Here is a 16,154-nt window from a genome sequence, read left to right as displayed (position 1 = left end):
TTACAGGCACATTTCCTCAAATGTCAAAATATAGCTCAATCGCATTCAGCACGTCTCATAGGGCATTTAGCATTTCCTTGCAACAGTACTTTCAGAAAGTTTCATTTACCTGGTTCTAAATTTATTAAACCTATTAACAAACTTTGTGAGTATTATTTGCATTTCAGTAACATTCAGAAGCACCAATCAACAACTGAGGCACAAACACAATTAATGCTTACAAAGCCAGATTTATCTCTAAGTGTTAACCAGACTGATTAAACAGTACCATTCAGATTTATATCACATATGAAAGGAATCAGTCCTTTTATACTACAAAAATCTAGTAAATCCCTGTGAATTTCAGTAAAGAAATTCTATGGCTGATAAAATGGATCTCAGAAGCTGTCTGAGTCTCACAAGTTTTGGGTCTTCATCTGTGAAATCCATCAATTCAGAAAAGTTGGGGGAGAGGGGAGAAAGCTGCACAAAACCAAATCAATAAAACCCTAAACCACCCAAACACATACATTAGTAATCATAAGAAATTCAAATATCATTTCTTTTAGTCTTCTGTAAGACAGTTTTTTGCATATAAATATTTATTACTTAAAGGACAAGGACAGCTTCTAAACAGAGGCAGTACATTTTGTTCACCACTCTCCAGGGCACAGGCAAAGACACAAGAACAGGAGGTTTCCTAGCAGGCAGGATCATCCTCCCCTTTCCCATGGTCTACTGGTACACAGGTCAAACTACCTCCTTCTAAAATACCATTCTTGATTATTTATTTTTACAAAGAACTCAAACATGTAACCAGTTCGGGGGGGGGGGGGGATTGTGTTTGTTTTTGTTGCTGTTGTTTGTTTGGTTCTTTTTTAATTATCTATAACTGCAAAAAGCCATCCTCAACAAGACAGTGGACTAAAGCAAATACAGGACACAAAAACAAAACACAAGACCCAATGACCACAGCTTCAGCTTTTCTAGACAAGCCAATGGCATCAAGAGACAAGTTATATGTTCCATTACTGATAGCTCCAAAAAATAACAAAAAAAGGCAACAGACCACAGACCTTTGGGATGCAGAGCAAAACTATCCAAGCAGTTTTTCTATAGCATTACCAGGCTGTAGAGGATTTCACTTACAGTCACCCACCATCCTGCTAACAAAAACCCCTACCCAATCCTAAAAAGTGTTCAAGTTTCTAAAAATACAAAAGACTGAGCAAAATCAAAACTGAATAAAAACTTGCACAGTTTAAGGAGTTATTCAAAACAGCCTCAAATCTAATTCTGGTTACTATTTTGACAGTTCAGACAAGTACCATTAAGCCAGAGAGGAAAGGGGGGCAATGAATACTTCTGGCTCACAAAGGGTGTGCAACCAAAGCAATGTCACTTTAAATAGGAATCTAATGTTATAAGCTACACTACAAATCATTACTGATTATAGCAAAACATAGCAAAACCAGGCATGGAACAGAGGTCTTTGCAACCACAGAAGGTGACCAAAAAAAGAAAAAAAAAAAAAAAAGAAAAGAAATCTGAGAGTTTATTTTCCCATAATTTCTGTAGTCAATGTTGTATCTTAAAGGAAGGTCAGGTGGTCCCACTGCACTTCAAAGATTATGGAGTTGAGGCTGCAATTCCTCAACAGGATAAAAGCTACCTAGGAAGGGCTACTTCAGTCCCCCCCTGTAGATGCCAATTTTAGCCACCTAATTTCACATCTACTTTGGACTTTCTTTGCCCATGGGATGAACTGGTTCAGTAAATTAAACCACCAGGAAAAAAAAAAAGTTTGTTGAGTGTTTCTTTTCAGCTAGTTAGTTCTCAGAATAAGGTCAGTACAGAGTGGTACGTGGGAGGCTGTAAGACTCTGTCAAACTGACTCAGGTCAGTTCAAACTGTTGCAGAACCGTAGCCCCACGATGCACACTGGTGAGAGCACACATAGATCCAAAACTGATCCAAACCCAGGCTTCAATTCCCCACCAATAACTCAGTGTATACAGTCCCAGTTTCTCTTGTGCCAGTTCTTTCACAGTCACGTTTTTTGTGCCTCAATTTGGATACTAATCCAAGTACAGTGCTGGCACAGGAGCAATAGTTTACCAGTAAAAATGAGCAGCAGAGAGGGAATGTGCATACAAAAGGAAGCTCCTGCTCCTTCGCCATTTCTCCTTCAGTTCCTCTACTAGGTGCCCTCTCAGGATGAAGCCAAGTAACTGGCTGAGCAAACCACCCTAAAGGCTGCATGATCCTCTCAATTCACTGCAGCAACTCCAGTGTTCAGCAAATTCTGACAGGGCAATTCAAAAGCTCACTGCTTCCAGAGAGGGAGAACCTCCTTCCACCCCCCTTGCCAATTCACAGAAACATTTCCCCAATTCCAGAGGCCCAGTGGACCTCTCCATAACTCAATTTAACCTCATTAACCCAAAGGGGAAGAGCAGGTAATTTTCTGTTGATTTTATGTGCTAAGCAGGTTTAGCAAAGGATCCAGTGGGCATCAGAGCAAGAGAGGATGCGGTACTGGAGTCACAAAAGCAGGACCACTGAAAGGAGAAGGAAAAGTATCAGGTGCTGCAACAGTTTAGCTATGTGACTTACACAGGTTAGCTGGACGTAGCAGTTCAAGACCCCTGTTCAGTCCTGTTACTGAGTATACAGGGTTACATCATCCCACTTATTCACTGAATATGTACTAAGTAATTACTTCCAATAAGTCTTCTTTTCCGCTATACAAATTCAAATGCATATAGAGCAGATATGTTTGTATGTGTTCATCTGGCTCAAATAACAAAACAAAACAAACAATAATGAAACAAAATTAACAAACCAACAAAAAATTTCTCATTTTCCCGTCAAGTAATTCTTAATTTCCTCACACAGCATTACTTGCAAGGAGGAAGGCTTAAAGAATTCTAGACAAAAGTCCATTTTTAAAGAAAACAGAAGAGGAGGCATCCATAGCTATAGTGCCCAGATGACAGAAACAGGACACGACTCTGTGTGAACTTATTCTATAACACATTTTAATCTGACTAAAACCTAAACCTACATATTTAAACTATTAAATAAATATTAATTTTAAATTTAAATTAACATTAATTTTTAAAATATGTTGAATAGTTACACTATTAAACACTCTAATCAAACTGTCATCTTATATGTGTCACCCTGCACTGACTTCAACCCACCAGAAAACTACACAAACTTACACACTTAAGATTCTCATACTGCCTGTGACACAACTCATCAAAACACCACATGCTCTCTCAGCCCTCATCTTTACTTTTTTTGGTAGAATAATATGTTAAAGATAAATCGACTTTAAAGTTTCAGATAGACAAAAATGTACGTCACTTCTTCCTTAAAAACATTCATTCCCCAATGAAAAATCACAAAAAATCCCAGGATATCAGGCGTTTCGATCCAATTGCAGAAAGCTCTGAGTCGGTAATAATCACTCAAAACAGACCTTAAAAAATACCAAACAGCGCAAACACCGGTTAAAACTCCTCTCACGGCTCACACAGAGGAAAGCCACGCCGTCGGAACCACTAACTATTCAACACCAGAAGTGCCACGAAGTGCCGAGTAACTAACAGCTTCGTCCCCAAGTTCCCTACAAGCCTTCCTAGGCTGAAACTACTCGCACAAAACCCAGCGACGAGCCAAGTGTAAGAGGACGGCCGAACGGGAGCGGGCCCGGCCAGCGGCCCCGCCCCCCGCGCCGTGCTGCCCCCTAGAGCTCGCCTCCCGCCGGCGCGGCCACCAAGCGCCGGCCCCGCCACGGCACCCACCTGCCCAGGCCCCAGGTGCGGCGGGGAGGCAGCGCTGCCCGCACATGACTCTCTCCGAGCGGCCGCGGGTCGCCCCTTCAGCGGCCGCGCAGCCCATCTATCAGCGCCGCCGAAAGCCGCCCTCGCCCTGCCCGAGGCGGCGGGGGACGCCGGCGACCCCACACACTTCCTCCTCGACCGGCCAGCTGCAAGAACATCCCCCGGGCCGCGGAGCAAGACACCGGGCACGGTTCCTCACGCCCGCTTCCACCCCACCAGCTGATGGACACAGCCTTCTCACAGCCCCGGGCGCCTCAGCCTCACCACCCGCTGACAGGCTGCCCATGGCACCTCCCACGCGCGGGGACAACGCGCTCAAAGGGCCCACGAGAGTTGCGACCCCCTCACAAAGGAACACACACGCTCACCTCCCGGCTGCTCTCCGCGCTGGGTCCCTCGCCGGCGTTGCCTCAGCCACCACTGGAGGAAAATGAATCATCAAATGGAACGGAGCGAGGGGAAAAAAGAGGAGGAAGGGGCGCGGGGGAGGGGAGCGACGACTGACCGAGGGAGAAGTGGAGGAAAACTAGGGGGGGGGAGGGGGGAAAGGCAGGCAGCGGTAGTGACAAAAAATAATTCCCAGTGGGGGGAGGAAAAAAATGGCGGATTAAAATCCAAGATGGCGGCACCAAGCGACGAGCGGTGCAGTGTAAACGGGACGAAAAAGCCTCCTGGAGATCCTTCCGCCGAGCCCCGCGAGAAAGAGTCCCGCGGGCTTCCTCGCAGAGACCCCGCGGGACGGCGGCGAGGATCGGCCGCCGTCGCTGCTGCTGCTGCGGGCTGCTCTTCCTTTTCTTTCTTTCCTGCTGGTAGCCCTCTTTTCGCCGACCTGCCGAGCAAGGCGGGCCGCTGCTCCAGCCACCGCGCTCCGAAGTTTCTTCTTTCTCCAGGCGATGCCCGCGACCTCCTACGCCCTGTCCGGGCAGACGCTGCCTGCCCCTGCGCTCCCGGCGGCGGAGGGACACCGTGGTGGGAAGACGCTTTCTTACGCCCGCTGTCGCGGAAGGATACACCACTCGAAAGAAAACACAGTCTAGCCACCCGTCAACCTGCTCCGCTCCCTGTCTCCTCCCCTCACTGCCCCTTCACACCGCGCGGCACAGAGGCAGGCCGCTAGCCCCCGAGCCACCGCGCCTCACCCGCGGAGGAGGAGCAGCGCTGTCCACAGCTGCCATACCTACTCAGCTCGGCGCTGTGCCGCTGCGGAAGGATTTCACTGAAAGAAAATAAGGTCCGGGCCACCCCGCGGCCAGGACGCCCGGGCGTGTGTACCTGGAATAAGTCCGACCAACTCACGCGGTGGAGGAATCCCTCCGCTCGAAGCTGCCCTTTAAATACGAGGGACTACCCACCCTGGGGCTATGAGGCGTCTGGGTGCGTTTAGGGGTGAGGTTGGTTGGTGGACGTTTTAGGTTCCATTTCTACTCTGGTTCTGGGGCCTGTGGGCAGTTTGCCCTACTCTGCCTGAAGGCTCTGATATTCCCCCGTCGCTGTCTGACAGAGGCATTTAAAAATGGCCCCTGCGGCCTGGAGGGGCTGGGACGGCACCTACTTTCCCGGGCCACCAGGCAGTCCCCGACGAAGTAGTGGGGCTGAGCCGCTCGCCCGGCTATTCTCCGCCGCCCCTCCTCCCTTCCCCGCCATGCGCCGCCACGTTCCCCCCACGCCTGTTGGTGACCGGGCGTGGGTGCGAGCGCCCCCCTAGAGGAGGGTGCTGTTAAGGCAGCAGCTCCGTGGACTGCCCGCTTCGATAGAGGCCCCTTGAAACAAAAGGTGGCTTCGCTGCTGTCAGACCTGGTACAGACTGCGAGATGGGAAGTGGCGATTCTGATACAGAAACAGGCTGCATTAAATGCATTTGTGGGAAAAAAAAGAATCTAATACAATAGCTGCTGAATATCTAAAGTACTGGAGAGAGTGCAGAGGAGGGGAATGAAGCTGGGGAGGGGCCTGGAGCACGAATCTGATGAGGAGCAGCTGAGGGAACTGGAGCTGTTCAGCCTGGAGAAAAGGAGGCTGAGGGGAGACCTTATGGCTGTCTACAACTACCTGAAAGGAGGTTGTAGCATGGAGGGTGTTGGTCTCTTCTCTCAAGCAGCAAGAGACAGGATGAGAGGAAATGGCCTCAAGCTGTGCCGGGGAGGTTTAGGTTGGGTATCAGTAAAAAATTCTTCATGGACAGGGTTGTCAGGCATTGGAACAGGCTGCCCAGGGAAGTGGTGGAGTCACCGTCCCTGGAAGTGTTTAAAAGGCGTTTAGACAAGGTTCTTAGGGACATGGTTTAGTGCCAGAATTAGGTTATGGTTGGACTTGATGATCCTGGCGGTCTCTTCCAACTGGAATGATTCTATGATTTCTACATTTGCAGGAGCTGGAAAACTTGAAGGCAAACTTTTTTCTGCTCAAAGTTCAGAAGTTTTATTATGTACTTAATATTTCATGTTCCTTGTCATATGGTGATTGGGGACTGTTCTCAAGTAAAAGTTTTATTTTTATAAGTTTACTAGAAACTTTTAGGTTATTTGCATTCATTTTAAGGTAACAATAAATGTTTGTGGAAGAGAAAAGATTTGTTGTGATTTGCCACATCTTTCCTTTCAACAGCTACTCACCAGGAATACCAAATCCTCAGCTTTATTTATAGTAGCGTGCTAAAGTTTTTAATAAAATATAGTTTCACATGAAACTGGGTTTAATTTTGCCTTGATTATACAAGTGAACAATATCTGGAAGTGGCTTATGTCCCAACAAACCAAATTGCTAGCTAAATTGATTTTACTATAATTTGATAACATGAAATTGCCTCTAAAGCTGAGATTTTGTATGCCCCATTGCTAAACCAGTTTAACACAGACTTTCACAGTTTAATTATAAACCTCTGAAAGATGTACTTCAAACCAGAACAGACTATTAATAGTACTGCAGGCAGCAACGCTGTGATAATGTTAGTAACAACATTTGTATATTGTTTTATAGATGCACCAGTTTGCTCTGTATATTTATGGGAATGGCTACAGTAATCTCAGAAGTTTAGAAGTTGCTAGACTGGAAGATGCTGGCTTTGGCCTTAATGGCAACGAGAGTTTTACTTTCCATAGCTCCAACAACAGATGGCGAGGCCTTGTTGTGGTTGAAGCAGTGCACACAAAAAAACTTATTTACATCCTCACCATGGGCTCTAGCAGGTGGTCTGGCGACAAAGCCCTCGCTGCATCTGAAGGGATATTTTTTTTTTTCAGAATACATTTATCTAAAACTTATTTCCCCATCTATTCTGGTAATGATTATAAAAGTTAAAGAAAAAATAAGCACTGTTTCCAGTTTTATTACAGTTGGGTTTGTTATTTCTTCTACATTATAGCAGTTTCCCATTTTAGATCTTTCATTCAATAAAACAAAATACTGCCTTTGAAAATAAGAAAGTGGGGTGGTCAAACCATGGTCAAATCATGATGGAATGATTCAGAAATAAATTTGCTACACTAAACAATTTTGAGTCCTCATGTTTTTTTTGGAAACCAGCATGATGACTAGCTCCAACTAGATGTAATTTCAGAAATTACACGTATGTATTATGAAAGACCATTTCACTTCTGGAATGAATACTACCATATCAGGCTTAACCCTCACCAGAACATGAAAGGTCTCAGATAATGAACTTTTACGGTTTTCTAATTAGTTACCGAAGGATGATGATTATGGCATTTTATATTAAAGGTGTAAAAATTTCATTCAGTTATGTTACTCAATATATCTGTTGTGATGTTGTGACTTCTGCTGGAGTTTTTTTTTCTGATACTGTAAGACTGAAAGATTTCAAGCATATGCCAGGCAATGGATGAGCTTATTTCAGTGTACAATGGCAAGAATCAGTACTCTGATCACATCTACATCACATCTACCACTATCCCTGTTCAGGGAAAAAACTCTTGATTTTCTCCATAAAATTCCTTCATGGTGAAAGGGAAAAATTTCTTGATATGGTTGCCAGGTATATCACACTCTTCTGATGTGAGCATATGCAAGCAAATTAAGTAATATTATTTTCCATTCCTTTTTCCCCCTTGCAAAAAAAAAAAAAAAAAAAAAAGAGAGATTAGGATGATATTAAATCTTGTTTCTCAAACATGGGACACATTTCCAAAAAGTGATGCAAGATGTAGAGGGAGAGGAAAAGGGAGATACAAAAAGTGATGAAGAATTGCACGGCAAGAAGGAAGAGTTAGAATTCATCTGCAAATAACACTGCCTGTTTTTTTTTTTTTTGCTAAAGATGCAGCATTTATCAACGGAACTCACAGCAAGTGTTTGGACACCAGCTAGATTCCAGTGAAAACCCTTCCAGCCTTCTCTCTTCTCTGAGATTAGTTTTGTTTGTTGATTGTTATATTTTACTGGTCCTTGGGAGAGTGCTGCAGTTATTGTCCTCAGCAAGGAATACTACTTTGATAGCAATCAGATAACTGCCTTACTCCTGCTTTCCTTCACCAACATCTGTCTGCCTGAGTGACCTGCCTCTACATAAAAGGTATGAATAGAAGGAACACAATCTTTGTACAGAAAACAAAGGTTAAAATTTGAAGAGAAGCAGGCTTCAGAAATTGTTCACTGCGTTGAGACAACGCCCTTTGAAATCATTATGAGTTTACTAATTTCAATAAGCCTTTTATTGCTCTTACAGTGTCATGGACAAAGCCCAATCATATCCAGATCCCACTATGTTAGATATTATACAAGTGCATAGAAAGGTATCAAGAAACAGGAAAAAAAAGAGCTATTTTTGTCATCCTTTTTTTTATGCTTTCTGGGATGAAATGCTGTCCTTTGGATGCTTTTGAAATTGCTTATGGATTTGTAGTAACATATCTCTAAAAGCTTAACTTTCCGTGCTTACCTTTAACTATGTTGGAACCATACATAGAGCCTCTAAAAGAGGCACCTTCATTTCCTCTCAAATTGTGTTGGAATCCATCTTTTTCCTTTTCAAACTGGCATTAGGGTTGGGGACTTTTGCTTCTTTTTACATGTCTGTGTCTGTTTGCTTACTTTGGACTCAGTTTATATGAAGGATGCTGCACAAAAAACTGGAGAGCTTGGCAACTATCACCCTCAAGTTGTGTTGAACTTTGTAATTTTCATGCTTTGGAGTGAGGAGTTACTGTCTTCCCAAAGCTGTATGGTCGTTCAGAGATACTGGCAGGGATTTTTCATTTTGTTTTGTCATACCAAAAAGGAAGGCTATTAGTTCTATACAAGTGCTATGGTTTAACGTCTCTCACTTGTATCCCTCTTTTAGCCAGGCTTTTCACACATTTTCATCTAGCAAGCTTTGTTACTGTAAATGTTTGTTTGTTTTGTTTTTTGTTTTGTTGGTTGGTTTGGTTTTTTTATAAGTACAGGATCATGAAAAGTTTCTGATGGGTACTGACCTGATTCCAATAGAGCATGTTATTTGCCCATATATATTAGTAGTTGTCTCACACCTGAAAAAAAATAGTATCTGTTTCAAAAATAATTCCAAAAGCAGAAAAAGGGCAAAAAGGATCCCAAAATGTGCTTGTTTCATATATTTTGTTTGCAGATATTCATGCACTGAGACAGTTCTGCTCATCTCATCACTTCTTTTGGTTATATTGGAGACACAGATGGGTATTCATCTTTGTCCCTCTCCTACAAGAGTCTGACAGGCCTTTGGTTTTCTCCTGATGGAGCATAGTTCTCAGGTGCATTTTTTTTTAATTAATGGGATACTCACTCCTTCTATGTTCCATTGGTACTAAAGAGTTACCTCACAGTGAGCATTGGATCCATATGTGAATCATGTTTCCCTTCTGACCTGAAGAAGGCTTTGCCTCGGCAGCAAGTTTTTTTTGGCTTGAAAGGTTGTTTTTGTTGGTTTTGGGTTTGTTTGTTTGTTTGTTTGTTTGTGTTTTTGTTTTCCTTTATGAACTCCATCTTGATGACTTTGGCCTGTGTGTGAAACTGCAAAATGGCAGATGTAAGAGTCAGGATTGGAAGCTCTAAACTTGATGAGCAGGGCTAATACTTTTAATCATAGAAGGATGGGATCAGACAAACTCAAAAAATCAGGATATAATGTGTTCTAGGTATGCCCCTGTCAGTTCTTCTGGGGTTTGTTTTTTTCTGTTTGGGTGGGGTTCTTTTTGTTTGGATTGTTGTTTTTTTTTGTTTTGTTTTGTTTTGAAGAAACCTCCCTCTTGGTCAATCTCAAAAGCTGTCTGCTTTTCTGCTTAGATGTAATACTTTGCTAGCAGTTTACAGAAGAAGCATTATGAAAACACGAAATCCTTCTGCTAAAAACAGTGCCGTTAGAGGTTAGGGAAGGACAGGGTTGGCAGATTCCTCAATGTGGTTCTAGTTTTGCATGTGAAACATTTCATTAATCTCCTGTCTCCTTCTATTAGTTCATTGTTTTTCTAATCCTCTTTTTTATACCTATCAGTGAGTTAATGAAATCTACCCCAAAGGTTTGCTATGTGACTTAAGAGTGTTTAAAAAGTGCATTGCAATGAAGTAAAACATCCTCTTGAAACTCAGCCATTCACATTCTGCTCCTCTCCCTTTATTTAGAGGATAAATGAACCTGCATCCAGCTTTCTAGCTGAACTGGAAAAAAATTTCCTTAGTATTATTATAAAACAAAAATTGTCATTCTTGTTCAGACCATCTAGAAGAAAAAGTATAAAAACTATACTATTATTGCTCCTCAACTGAAAATGCAGATCATACCCACATATGTTATTTGGTCTGCTGTGACTTTCTGGCATTTCTTCTCAGCCTTCTGACAGAAGCAACCATGGTGGCAGCAGTGCAGATGATAGGTCTTGCAAGATGAAGGCTAATTTATCAATTTCATCTTTCATGAAATCTCTGCAGGTTTGGAAGACACAGATCAGATTTATAGGAGGGTATAGTTTTACTAGCAGGAGAAAGAAGGCCTCACTGTACAGATACTGCATTAATAAAGTGTTGACAAACAAGCAGCCTGTGATCCAAGACTTCAGGTACGTCTGGCTCACATGATTCAGAGCTATGAGTCTGTAGCTGAAGGCCAGCCACTTAAACGCCAAATCCATTTACTTCTTTGAAAAACTCCAAGATGTCATCTGAGGGGAGGTGGAGAGGAACAGAGAAAATATTTCAGTGATGTACCACGATAAACAAGGAGTTTCCGTGTTCAGGATTAGTGAGAACAGGGATGTAGATCCTGATCAGAGTAGATGCTTGCACACATGTCTGCATACAGAAAGCAAATAAATCTTGTTTCTCCTTTCTATGCTTTGCTGTCCTTCCTCATTCCTATTACCTGAGTGCAAGAGAACATTTGATGATAAGCGAAACTTTGCTTGAAACTTCTGAATGTTGATGGGAAACCACTTTTTGTTTTAAGGAGAATCTGGCTTTTCTAGTCAGTGGATTTTCACATGAGGAGGAACTTTATATTTCTTCTGCTTTCAGAAATGCATTGTACCATCCTGTCAGAAAGCTGCTTCTCCAACAGATGTCTGCCAACATGAAAGGTCATATTGGCCTGACCTACCATGAGCATAGGGTGACTGTTCTCTCTCAGGGAGTCATATCCCAGTTTTACAATGCAGCCTTCTTCACATCCGAACTATCTTGGAAAAAATAGCTACTTGCTGGCTGCTAGGCAGCTGATAAATGCTTAGTCCCAAGAAAAGGCTACTAGATTCAAATCTGTAGGCAACATGGCATGGGAGTTGGCAAGGAAGAGCCATCTAGGTCACTGCAGGGTGCACACAGCTTGTGATTTTTTAGGGAAAGTTGAAGGTAGTGGGAAGGCCCTGGTTTCACCGGGGGCCTTGAGGATAAGAGCAATGCCTTATTAAATGACTTATTAGGCTGATAAATTCTATCTTATATACGCACAACAGGATTTCAGGCTCGAGACCAGGCATTAAGGACTGGCTTGTATTTCTGAGCATAAAGGACCCCAGCTTCCAAAGATATTGCTGCATGTACAGCATTGTGCTGAATGCAGAGAGATTAGTGTACCTTGACAGCAAACCATGAAGGTTCTCCTCAGCTGCATAAAGAAATACAATGAGTTTATTCTTCACTTTGAAACAGCCTCTGTGCTGAAATAGGAAGCACAGAAATAATCCTTTTTGCAGTCTAGCTTTGCTTTTGGTAGTGTGTTCATCTCCACAAAAAAGCAGAAGAGCTGATATATAACAGCATTTTACCAATTTCAAGTCTATTCTTATCGAAAAGTTAGTACCTGCAACCAGACCTTAGCAGCGCCCTGGCTCAGAGGAACTTTAAAGGACTGCACAACTGAAACCAGAACTTCTTTACTAGAGCTCCCTGATAGGTCTGAACCTTCTTTCCATTATGGCCAAATAATATAAATTTGCTTTAAGTTTTTCATAGTAACATCTAACATCTGATATAGGTATGCTCTTGGTTTCTGCCATCCTTTTTTGTCCAGAAAGTATGGATGCATAGAATAGATCAATGATTTCAGTTAAAATATAGATACTTTAAAACAAACAAAACAAAACAAAACAAGGTTAAAACCTGCTTAAAGTGATATTTGGGTTGCAAATGAAGGTCAATGCTAAACTCCAAAATTCTAGCTCACAAGATCCTATCCTGCATCAGCTCCTTTGTGAGCCTGCAGTCTTTATATGGTCTCCAGTCTGCCAGGCCTATTGCACCCAAAGTAACCGCTAACCTGTTCTCTAGGCTTTTTTTGTTTTCATCCAGCATCCATTGGGTGTAGCAGGCAGGCCTTGTAGGACATGGTTTGGCCAGTCTCATGCATCCTTACCCCAAAGAGGCCACTTCACACTGATGTAATCTCCATCCAGTGACTGTCTTGCTGCTCGGACCATCTGATGTTTGAGGAGACGCAGACAAAATAGGTGACTAAAACTGATCAGCTGAGTATTCCACCCATAATCGTCATACACGCTATATACAATGGAGATCATGAGGGTCTCCTCTCTCTTCGACCATGGCCGGCATTTAGAGAGGAGCTTGTCTGTCTGCCTGTGATCTATAGGCCTCAGGCCCTGCATCCCTGAAATCCAGTTTCCGGTTTGCTGTGAAGCCTGCACCTGCTGGAGCCGCCAGCTCCGCACACCCAGCTCCGCTGCCGCTGGAGTGATGCCAACTCCATATCGGGCACTCAAGATTGGTTTTGTATATTTTGTATATTTTCTCTATTTATTAGTAGCATTAGCAAAGCCTTTTGAAACTTTTCCAACTTACAAGACTCTTTCTAACTTAAAGACTCTATTCCTTATCTTTCTATCACCTTTTATGGTGGGAGGGATTAACAGAGAGCATCTGCCATGGTTTGTTATCGCCTTGCTTTAAACCTTGACACACACGAACTGTGTGTTCTTTATATGGTTGTGCCTTAGGACTAGCCATGAACTTCAACTGTTATGATTGTCCATTGACTGCAGAGTGTTTTCCTTAGGAAACAACTATTTCTGCTGTGCAATCTCTGATGTCTTCTGGATTGTCAGATGCAATGTGATGCATGGTGTTCTAAATATCTTGATCCCTGGTTGCCTGAAGGAGAGACTGATCCTGCTACTTACAAGACTGTCTGAGGTATCTGGGTTAATAAACTCTTCAATCACAAGACAGCTCCCAGAGAAGGATCTACAACTTTTCTTAAAAATGAATTTCTGATGAAATGTGTTTCACTCATCAGGTTGGTACTAAGTTACTGACTTGTTTTCCTGAACCCTCAAAAATGAGGTTAACCATGTGTATGGATTTGCCCAAAATTTCCTAATGCTCTGAACAGCAGGAACTTGGACATGCTACCTTCTACAGAAAGCTGGTCCTTGTAGTATGTTCAAACATGTATTCTGTAACTGCCTAATATTCACCAATATTTAATAGCAACATCCTGTTATCCACCACAATCTATGAACTTAGAAAACTGAGAATTAAATACAAACCAAGGACTGTCCCAGTATTGACTTTCTGAATACCCATTTCTTCTTGCTCACTGCCCCAAATTCTTTCTTTTCTATAGCAGAGCAACATGACTGTCTTACTTGCCCCCTGCATTTTTATAAATACAAAAAAAAAAATTAGGGTATTTTTAATTAGCTGTTAATAAAACCCTCATTCTGGTTTCTTGTAGGCTCCTTTGGAAAGTTAAGCCTCCCATAAAAACCTCTAGCAGTGATTTGGAAATTTAATGATGTTTTTGCTTCAGACATTGTGAAAAAAAAATACCTTTGTGAGGGAGGGAGAAGGGGAACAGAAATTGAACTTTTTAATTCAAATCAGTGTCTGGTGCTGAAAAAGGCCAGCTAGAGCTAGGTTCATGAATAAAACTTGCTTTTAAGGAGCAAAGTAAAGGAAAAGACAAACTGTAATTGAAAGCTATTATTCAATGAAGCTCTTGAGGCCAACATCACCAAAACATTTAATTCACTACCACAGCCCAGGCACGGTTGCACTGTTGTAAAATAACGGAGGCAGAACAACATTGCCATATACCTCCTTTATGAATGCTAAGTATGAACATACACAATTGCCCATTCTGGGTGACTGTGACAGTCTTTTGAGGATGACAATGTACAGGCAGGACATTACCCTCATCTTTACCCAAATCCATGAAAATCACCACAGAGTATTCACACAGAAAAGCTGCTGATAGTGCATTCCAATGTAAGAATAAGCGTTAGGGCTTTGATCTGACAGCTTTAAGACCAGGTCTTTTCACCCCTTCTGTGCCATTCAGGTGGTGTGTTTTAAAACCTTTAACTAGCCTTCCATATTTACCTACAGCCATGCATCAAAATCAACACCTTATCTTTAAAATTAATTTGTTGTATTAGAGTACTGGAGAGAATTTCCAGAGGGAACACTGGGAAATTGGAGATCAGTTCACAAGTAAGTATCTGAGGTTTGGTGCCAGAAGGCTATTCTAGTTTCATAAGGACAACTTCATCATTTTTGTTTTTATATATGTCAAAATCATAATGCAATAATTCTTCCCTGTGATCATTAAGAAATCTGTCTGGGATCCTTTCCTTTTCTTTCTTTTAGTGGCAGCTTCTGAACTATTAATACAGCTGGGGAAAAACCTAGTCTAATCAGGCTACACAAGACTAAATGTATCCTCCATCTTGGTCTCCTGGGTCATACAGAGCTCTTCTCTGCATGGTTCCTCCTGATGCTTAATCTAACCTGCTGCACAAAAGAGGCTGCTCTAATTGTGTTTACTCACTACACAAATTTGGGTGGCAAACAAAAATTTTGTCATGCTTTAAGACAAAAATCTTAACAAAACACTTTGTCAACTAAAGGCTTTTTCTTCCCCAACAATTTGTGTCCAGGTGTTCATTTAACGAGTAACAGTGTTGCTCTTTTCTTTTAGCACCCTCTAATAAACCAAGAGTAAATTAGTGGCTGACCTACTTACTGGGATTGCTTAAATAATCCTCAATATGTTAGTACAATTTGATGCCTTAAAATACAGGGCATACAAGTTGCAAGTTAAAAAAAAATAAATATTGACTGTTAATGAAAACACAATTGGGTAACATAACAGCCTGAGGGATATTGTTTCATATCTAATATTCCCCTTCTTATCTTTTTTTCCCCCTTCTTCTGCAGCATTTTCTTCTCACTTCATGTATATGAACCCATTCCTTAATCTCTGAATGAACTGAGCAAAATACTAACGATCTGGAGCTAAAATAAGAAGTTGAAAAATTACATGTGTTTTCTGTTTTTAATAGGTAGCATGTTTTAAAGGGAGGGTGAAATGTATGCTTGCATTACAGCATTTCTTGCTTTCTGCATTCCTTGTGCATCTCTGTGCAATTCCGAGTGATGGCCCCATTTAAAGAAGTAGCACAGTATTTCAGGAGTAGGGAGGAAAACAAAATACTAAGTTTTATTTGTTTTAAAAAGGCAATGGAAATGTTTCCAAGGCAACAGTCTGGGCAATTGTCTTCCAGATTTATCAAAGCAGTTTACTAAATTCTACGTAATAAGCATTTTGTGTTACAGATTCATGTTATAGCACTGAATTCAAATTTCTCTAGATTAGGAGTGCCTCAAGTCTATATTAATATCTGTTTGGGACAATTTATTTCAGTAATAAGTAAGATATGAGAGAGAGAGAGAGAGATGCTATCCTGTCAAAATTATCTGCTGATTTTTCTCTCTAGTTGCTACCTTGTTGATTTGAGTCTCCATGTGACAAAACATTAGCATGTGGTACACACTACTGCTTATTTATATAAATAATTATCAAATAACTCTAAGCTTCATATATGACAGAGTTGCAGTTCACAT

General features: G+C 41.9%; 1 protein-coding gene across 5 annotated transcripts in view; it reads right to left on the bottom strand.

The window, feature by feature from the left end:
* The window catches only part of KMT5B (lysine methyltransferase 5B), a 40,720-nt gene extending 35,320 nt beyond the window's left edge, over positions 1-5,400 (bottom strand). For 3 of the 5 annotated variants that reach the window (XM_005509057.3, XM_065064998.1, XM_021296651.2), the window contains exon 1: positions 4,199-5,400. The gene's annotated coding sequence lies outside the window, so the exon portion shown is untranslated. The remainder of the gene's footprint in view (positions 1-4,198) is intronic. The other 2 variants (XM_005509056.3, XM_065064999.1) reach the window with 1 other exon arrangement.
* Between the last annotated feature and the right edge of the window lie 10,754 nt (positions 5,401-16,154).

The sequence above is a fragment of the Columba livia genome, chromosome 5, assembly GCF_036013475.1.
Source record: "Columba livia isolate bColLiv1 breed racing homer chromosome 5, bColLiv1.pat.W.v2, whole genome shotgun sequence".
NCBI classification, from domain to species: Eukaryota; Metazoa; Chordata; class Aves; order Columbiformes; family Columbidae; genus Columba; species Columba livia.
The sequence above is the reverse complement of the archived record's forward strand: the minus strand, read 5'-3'. Positions and strand labels throughout refer to the sequence as shown.